Below are 8,621 nucleotides of genomic sequence, written 5' to 3' on the forward strand. Positions count from 1 at the left end.
CGCTTGTCCAGGGCCGGTGCTCAGTGTATACGCCTCACAGGTGGGCTCACTTTCGTCTTCTGCGCATGAGAAAGGAAGTAGCGGTGATATCAGAACGCCGAGCCCCGATTGGCTGATCGCGACCCCCTATCTGAGCGTCTGCTCCTTTGCAATGTCGTCTGCTCGCAACATCGTCTACGTCTGTCTTACCTTTTCTGCGACTTTCGGAGCGAACTCGACTTCGCCTATAAGAGAGGGCAGGCGAAATAACTCGAGCGGTACGTTGTTTTTGTCTAACAACTAGCGGACGCGCATCAAGGAGGGAAGTCGAAGGACTCACTGGCGAGGTGTCCCGAGGCGCCGAGGTTTGTTTGCTAAGAACCGAGAGGGTAAGCGTGTCAGTGTCCGCAAGTTCCCTCCTTTCGTGTGCGGCGAGTCCCCTCACTCTTTAACGGCATCGGTGGGTTAGTCCAAGCGATGGCTGCTTTACCTTTCCTGCATCTGTCGGAGATTCGCCGCTTTTTTACCGGCGAGTCACCGTTGCCCCGGGAAACAAGGAGATAAGTCGGGACGCGTGAGAAGCGCACATAGAAAAATAAACGTCCGTGGGCCGTCGCGACCGCGACGCTGTCGGCCATGCTGATTTGATCGTAAGAAGTGCGTAAGACAGCTTCGGAGCTGCCGTAGCATTTCGTCGTAACCTGCGCAAAACTTACGAAAATTTCGTTTCGTGAACACGAATTTGTTCTTAAGTTTTGTCTTGCGCACATTTTTGGCGTAAGATCGTTATGTGAACCTGGCCTCTGCACTTCCAAAAGTCGCAGGAAAGGTAAGACAGACGCAGACGACGTTGCGAGCAGACGACGCTCAGATAGGGGGTCGCGATCAGCCAATCAGGGCTCGGCGTTCTGACGTCACCGCTACCCCCTGCGCAAGAAGCAGACGAACTTGCCCTCGGCATACAGTACGTATCCAGGAAGAGATCGTAATTGAACTTGGCAGCTTACAGAATAGGTTTGTTTCTATTCCTTTATTTTACCCTCGGAGCCAGGGGCTTTACACAGTGCAATTGTAAATGCAACCGTAGGAAACAAACATGTTAAACAATGGTGTGAGCAAGTTATACAATAGTGGTTAAAATGCAAGACCAAAATATATGAAACTTAAAGGACACATCGTAGGAAATTGCATACTGCCGCCGATATGCCAGATCCCATGTGGTCCGTCAAACAACCAGAGTCCAGCCTGGTTCTTTCACGGGAGCAGGTATTCCGCTCCCTTTTATTTGTTCCTAAAACACAACGCTCAAAAACACTCAATCTAAACTGCAAAGACATGCGACATTACACCGATATTCGCACGTAAAGCCAAAGCTGAACACTAGGAGGGTCCCCAGGCCTCGTCTCCCACGATTACCCGAGATCCGGTCGCACACACTTGCCTGTTCTCGGCACCGCCCAGTTTCCAGAGGCCCGTCCCCCCGTCAATATATCGATGGGCGAAGAGATTTCTTCTCGCCCGCCCTGGGGCACCGGTGATGCGACACGCCATCACATTCTACTTTGTTTCACCTTGTGTTTTACCGCAGCCGACGATACGAGCCACCGCAGCCAATCCAACTCTTTGTCGCTGCCAGATGACACTGTGCTCCACGTGCCGTTGCACCCAACGGACAGGCTACGTGACACACCTTCGGCACTGGATTGGCTCCGATGGCTCGCAGCATTCAGAGTAAAGTGCGGTCTTGCATTTTGTGCTTTAGTAACTCGCCACTGCTGAGCTGCTATGCCAGGAGCACTCAGCAGACGCCACCAACTCTGCCGCCCCTACGCTCCGTTCACCCCTACGTTGACAGGGTGGTAGGAGCCATGTGGTTGGTGGGCCAAGCTTTTATTGCCTCATGTCCGACCTGCACATCTGTATGAGAAAGGGGCATGATAAGTGATGCAAGACTGACAATCGGCTGGTTCACCGAGCATGTAGCCTCCAGTGCCCTGTCAGTTAAGGGGTGAATGAAGTCTAAAGTCGGTATATAACAGCCGTCTACTGTCCCACTCTTAGGCACGCCACCCATGACCAGTCCAGTCGTTGATCTTTAAAGGGGTTATGACACGAAAATTAAACGGATAGACTATTCTTGAAATGGAATGCTCATAGGCTACTTAGTATATACACCAAGTTACGCAATTTTTAGAGCTCTGATAATTGCAATATTCAATTTACGAATTTTTATAATTTTCATCTGGCGACCAGGCAACACTGCTCAACTTAGTCACACCATGGTGTCCATAAACCACGTGACCATGAACACTCTCTCATTCTAGGCACCCCCATGATCGCCCAAGCTCTTCTCGTCGCGGTACGACGCTCAAACAGATCGGTAAACTGAAAGCTATTCTCGCTCTCGCCCCCCGGCCGGTTGACCTTCCACCCTGCATGCGCCTACGAGACATTCCCGGACGACGGTGACCACGGCGAACTCGTCGTCGCTGGAACTCGTTGCCAGCGGGTCGCAGTCAAAATGAACAGCTTCCAACATCTCTTGATAGCAATCACTCCCATCGCTGCTTCGATCAATGGTGAACACGTCGACAAGGCGATCGATGCCGTAGACGTAAGCGTCACAGACCGCATGCTAAAAACGTGGAAGGTAAACGAGGAAGCTGAGGCTCGATACGCCAAGAGAGCCGAGTCTTTGAGTGCGTGCAAGTAGACACCACGCTGGAGGCTGGCTACGTCATTAGCCTCCAGGTCCGCCCGGATCTGAGGGGCCCGCATATAAATCGATTTATCCACGAAATTATCGCGCCTTTTTCAAAACAAATTTAGCAGGATTATAGGAACATACAATGGGTCCTAGCAGTATAGCTATGTAATATTTTTTTTTTTGGCATGTCATAACCCCTTTAAGCAAGGTTAAGCAATAACTGCCTTGTGCCACCACACATGAAGGTGTCCACGGAACAAAGCCGCATTGGTCCTGCCATAACCCACACCTTGTCGAGGTAGAAAACTTTCGGGCCCTTTATTTCCTGTGTTGTACAATACCCCAAGAGGTACCTCTGTTAAAACGGGACTATTTTGACCCCCTCGGTCAGAAGCGAGGCCCCTTGCGGCCATTCAGCGCCGTCTACTCATTCATAGATGTTGCTCCTTTCGACAAAATTTCTGTGGCGACAGCTGGAGCTAGTGAAAAAGCGGACACCATAGCTCTTCCCAAAGCACCCTGTTCTTCCTCAAGAGCGGCTAGTTCATCCAGGAACAGTGCAATGGTGCTTGGTGGTCTATGATCGCAGACCACCGGTCATAGCCGCACCAACGGCGGCGGCGGCGGCGCCCCCCCCCCCCCCCCCCAACTGACGTCACTCAGGTGACAAGCATTTCACTCGCATGACGTGACTCCAAGCCATACTCACTATGGCTGGCGACAACGCATAAAAGGCATGCGCTGGCCCCTTGACCCATGCGGAGTGCAGTGCAGGAAGTGGAACGGCATCGGTGACCCAGTCGCTGCAGTTACCCAGAACTGTTTTACTGCTGTCTCGGCGAAGGTGCAGGCCCGCTGTTTGATGCACGTAGGTAGAAGCCATCAGCCGCAAGCATCGGACACCTGGGGTGGAAAATTTCCCACCCAACAAAACAATAACCATGAGAAGAGTGGTCTAGCCGGTGAATTGCAAAAACATAAAAAGCAGGCACATAAAGAAGTATTTCTGTTACCTTGTCTTGCAAAAACACAAAAAGCAGGCACATATAGAAGTATTTCTGTTACCTCGTCTCATGCTCAAGCATTATTTTGGCTAGTATACATCAATAATGCCTGTCTCGCAGTGGCTTTCTGAACAAAATGTAGTAGAAAATACAACCAGTTGAATACCAAAGGAGAAGTAGAACACAGAGGCACTTATTTGTTGTCACTTTAACATGCACACTATGGAAGAGCACAACTCTTCGCCATTAACCTGTAGCAGAATCGCTTAGCAGTTCTGCTGCAGGTGTGAATGTACCACGAGGCAGAATACAGTATTTGTGCAGAAAACACCATCGCAGGCCTACCAGGACGAACAGCAACATATTTACCCGCCACAAATTCAACGCGCCGTGAGGGCCATTCGCGAAGCCTGATCTGTTTGTAAATCCCGTCTTTCGACAGAACGCTTTTGTGACTGCACGAGCTCGTCAAAAGCTGACATTCCCAACATGCAAATGCGGCGCAGGCGGCACTTGGGAGCCACATGCCGGTCCGTTGATTATCTCTATTATCTTCTTCTTTGTCCCCGACGCTACGTGAGGTAGCCAAGCGCTATCAAATTCCACCACAGCGGTGTTGAATCGACGATCGAACGCCACCAGTAGGTAAATTCCACTCACCTTTTACTTTCCGAACAAGCGTCCCACGGGCCTCCATGTGGCGAGACGGGGCCTGTTGCTGGCTTGCATGAATGCGCTGAATGCGCTGTGGACTTCACTGCCGACGCTCGTTCCCAAGCATTGAATATCACGACCAACTCCACTCGGCAATACCGCGGCACATAACACGACAATGTATAATACAAGAAAGACCGCTGGAACCACTGATATGGAACCAACGCGACCGCTCCGAAAAGCGCCCAACAAACACTTGGAGGAACGAAAAGTAAAAACAAAAAGTAAAATTGGAAGAAGCAAAAACAAACGAAACAAAAATTTTCGTCACTTCCTGTTTGTGCTGTTTTGCTTGTTTTTGCTTTTTCTCTCAGCCAATAGGCGTTGCAACCTTACTGCGGCGAAACGCTCGTCTCGTACGGATCGCTTCGGGGTCGTGCTGGAGCCTGGATCCAGGCTCCTGAGCATCACGCCCGGTCCCGGTAGTGTAATAATAGGGACTTTTAACAAACCGTGTTCCGCGTATCGCACTATCGCAGCCTTTGAAGCATGCTTTTAAGTGCGCGCCCCGCTGTCACGGTATCACTCCGGGTGCGCGCCTATAAAGCATGTTTCAAAGGCTCCGATAGTGCAGTACGCGGAACACGGTAACAGTTCGCTAAAAGTCCCTAACGTAATATACGATGTGCGATTTCGCTTTCAGCTGTATAAGGTGCGTAGTCATGTGTGTTCGTTGTTCTTCTGTTTCGAGGCGTCCCGCCGTCCAGTAAGGAATCCACAGTTGCGACCGAAATATTTCGAGGCACATTTATTGCACAGATGCTAAAACGGAATTAAGTACAGCACTGCACCTGCATACGCGCAAAAATAAAACATTGGCAAAATCATTTCGTCAACCTCGCCCACAGCTGCAGTTGCACATCGCCAGCACCTCTCTGTCATCTGTGCACGATCTCATCACTTCATTATTACATGCTTGGCCGCACACCTTCTTGGGAATGGGCTTTATCACTAACTTTATCACTATCACTTCTTGGGAATGGTCACTAACATATATCTTTACAAGTGTACACATTGACCCACATAATTACGCATTCAACATGCCAAGTTGGATCAGCTGTTCACTGAAAGTAAAGAATTGTTCACTGATTTAAGAAATATAAGCTACTTAGGTGGCCCCCAGCAATCATTACCTTCATTTTTACATATACAAAGCTTCTCACGCAAGCAAGATGAAAATGTGAAATAAAGCTTCGAAAAATGTTGGCACTCAACAGGCTGGATAACTTGTTGGGAACCACGAAGTGTCCGAAGCTTTCTTCCTCCTTGAGACGACGTTCAAATGCTCGTTCTATATGTCCCAGCATCTGTAATGACAATGTGGTCATGATGTTTAAAATTTTAAACTGATTTAAAACAAAACAAATGTCCATCTACAGCGAACAAACTAATGACATAATGCCGTTGTCGCACCCGGAACCATGCAGAAATAAATGAAACTTCAAATTAATATATAGGAAGCCTCATTCTTTTGTTTTATTATCCTCCGTCTGTTCCAGGACCGCCAAAGACCATTTTCAAGATTAAACCCAATTGTTACACTTTAAATAAGCAGTTGTGCACAAATCGAAGTGGAGCTAGGTGTATACCATTAACTTCATTAAAACCGTACTTGTTCGGGGGAAAGCATATGTTTTTACTGCGAGAACGAGCCTGCAAACTAACAGCTATGGGCAGCAGAAGTTTAATGCTAAGTTCGCTGAGCAATTAAAACTGAGTACGGGAGATACATACTCACCTGCCTTATCTTGAAAAAAAAAATGAACAAACAAAAACTTGTGGTCTTGGCATTTGCGCTGTTCGTGCACCATCGGGATATGGCCACGTAAAATGCACCTCTCAACAGTCTCTGAAAGTTCGCACCAAAATATCCATCGAGTTCGACAGGCGCGCGGAACGCCGGAGCGCGAAACTACGCTCGCACGACCCTTGGGTAAACAAAACCACGCGACGCCGCCGTCCGCCGTTACGAAGTTTCAAATTTGGGCGAGGGTAGAGAGAAGGGGGGGGGGGGGGGGGGGGGGGGGGGGGGGGGGGCAGCGGCGCCTTCCAGGGCACCGGCGAGGCCAGCGGGTCGGTTTAGAGTTTTGGTTTTAGACCGAAAACAGAACGAACAGAAAGAAATATATAAAATAAATTGCATTTTATTTTCATGGTGCGGTGAAGACGTTTTGTTGAAATTACTGTTAGCGGACAAAGTTTTATATTTGTATTTTTGTATTAATGAGAGCCCCCCACCACCTAAGCGCTGCTGCCGGTGGCGACGCTATGCACAGCGCCGCTGATGGTGGCGACGCTAATGTCAGCGCCGCGAAACTGGGACTGTGACCGGGGGTTGCGCTGGATACAATTCAGAGTACTAACAGTACTAAATACCTCTGCTAAATACGCTTGCATCCAGCAAATGTGGCGGTAACTAGCGCTCTCTACTGAGTACTTTGTACTACCCCCCAAAAAATTGGTATAAAGTAAAAGTTGAACTATTAGTTGCGTCATTTAATACCAATATTTATGATTACTTTCAATAATTAGCCTTAAAATTTTGGATCCGAGGCTCCTCTAGTGTGTCCTCTACATACCCGGGGTTTTCTGATGCTCAATAAATGCGCACTTCCACGGCTGTCGCACTCCGAGTGCGGATAGTGGTGGATTCTTATCCGCACTCCGAGTACAGAGGCTAGAAAGGCTAGAAAGGGTTTCCTAGTGTCGTCAACGCGGCCGAGGAGCGGCAATATTTTGCGATGACGCGGGCAGGTGGCGCTGCTGCCGGCAGGCGCGCTGTCGCTTGGCGGTAGGCGCGCGGTTTTCAACGGGAGACGCGTCTCCGGATGTAAATGTGTGGCTGTTGTAGCGCTCGCTATCGTTTAATCTTCACGCACGCATATATATATATAAAGACCACTTCTCTACGAGTCTTGCAAAACCCCTCCGCTTCGGCGGGCGTTCTCCGCAGCGCGCTTAAGACAGACCGCGCGGAGCGGTGCGGTCAAAAGAGAAGCGCTTGAGTGTAGTTTCATCTGCTGCACGCGCCTTTTATGTAAGAAAGGTTGGAAGTAAATCGCTAAAATGAGATGATGACGAGAGTGTGTGCAACATGACATTTATTTTTATTTTACTGATCGACCGTTGCAGACGCCAGCAAGCGCAGCGCGTGTAACAAACAACCCCTTCATCTCCTCATTGCTCGGGAAACGAATTAAAGGTTCGCGCAAGCAAAGGAAAAGAGCATACAAACTTGCGAATTATCCACAAAAAACATCGCAAAGCTAAACGTCTATTCCAGGTCTTTGTTCGCGAAAAATTTATTTGGTGTGCTCTGCCTCTCCAGTACCGCAGTCCGGTCCTCACCGGCATCGCCTCATTTTGAGCAATTTTTGCTTCTCCCTTTGGGAATCTCGATCCTTGTTAACAGCCTTAGCAAAGAAATGCATCCTGGTCAGAGCATAGAATTTGATGACATTTGCTGTGACCACGCGCCCATGCTCACTGCAGCCAACCTCCTGCAGTGCATGCCCCTGAAGGAAGCGCAGGAAACAGATCATGCTCTTAGCATGGAGCTTGTTTCTGGTAAAGAAAACAGTGAAGGCGTTTTCCAGTCTGGTTACCAGTGCCTCCAGTGGTTTCGAAGGGTACAGCAAACCCCCATGATCGAATTCTCTCGTCAATGAGGCGTTGCCATTGCACTCAGCCTGCAGGGGCAGGACACTCAAGCAAGATGCACATTCTGGGCACGGGAATTTTTTGAGGGACTTGCGGACAACGTAACCCGCTACGTAATATATCAGCCGACTGTCACTTCTTTTCTCGACACAGACGTGGTGGTCAATCAGGCTACTGTGCTCTTTTAGCACAACTGCGGCATGAGCCAGACTTCCCTCGTCCAACAGTTCATCAACGAGTGCTGCTACACGAGCAGCCTTTTCTTTTCCAGCATCAGATGGCTGCAAAAGTGCAGTTACAAGCTCAGCTGGCGAGTTTCCATTCTTTGGTGGTCTTGCAAGGCTGTAGAAAGTTAGGTTGTTAATAATGACCAAAAACTGCTCAGGGGAGGGGTGGTCATTACATCCAAAGGATTGTCGCACAATCCCAAAGATGTTTTCTAGTTTATCTTGACTAAGGTTTGCAGTCAACAAGTACTTGTAGTGCACTGAGGTAATCAGATAGTCCAGAAGTGACAGTGTGCTCTGTAGAGTCACACGGAGTCCAAGGGCAGTCCC

This window comes from Ixodes scapularis, unplaced genomic scaffold (assembly GCF_016920785.2).
Source record: "Ixodes scapularis isolate PalLabHiFi unplaced genomic scaffold, ASM1692078v2 PGA_scaffold10__122_contigs__length_95168666, whole genome shotgun sequence".
Taxonomy (NCBI): Eukaryota; Metazoa; Arthropoda; class Arachnida; order Ixodida; family Ixodidae; genus Ixodes; species Ixodes scapularis.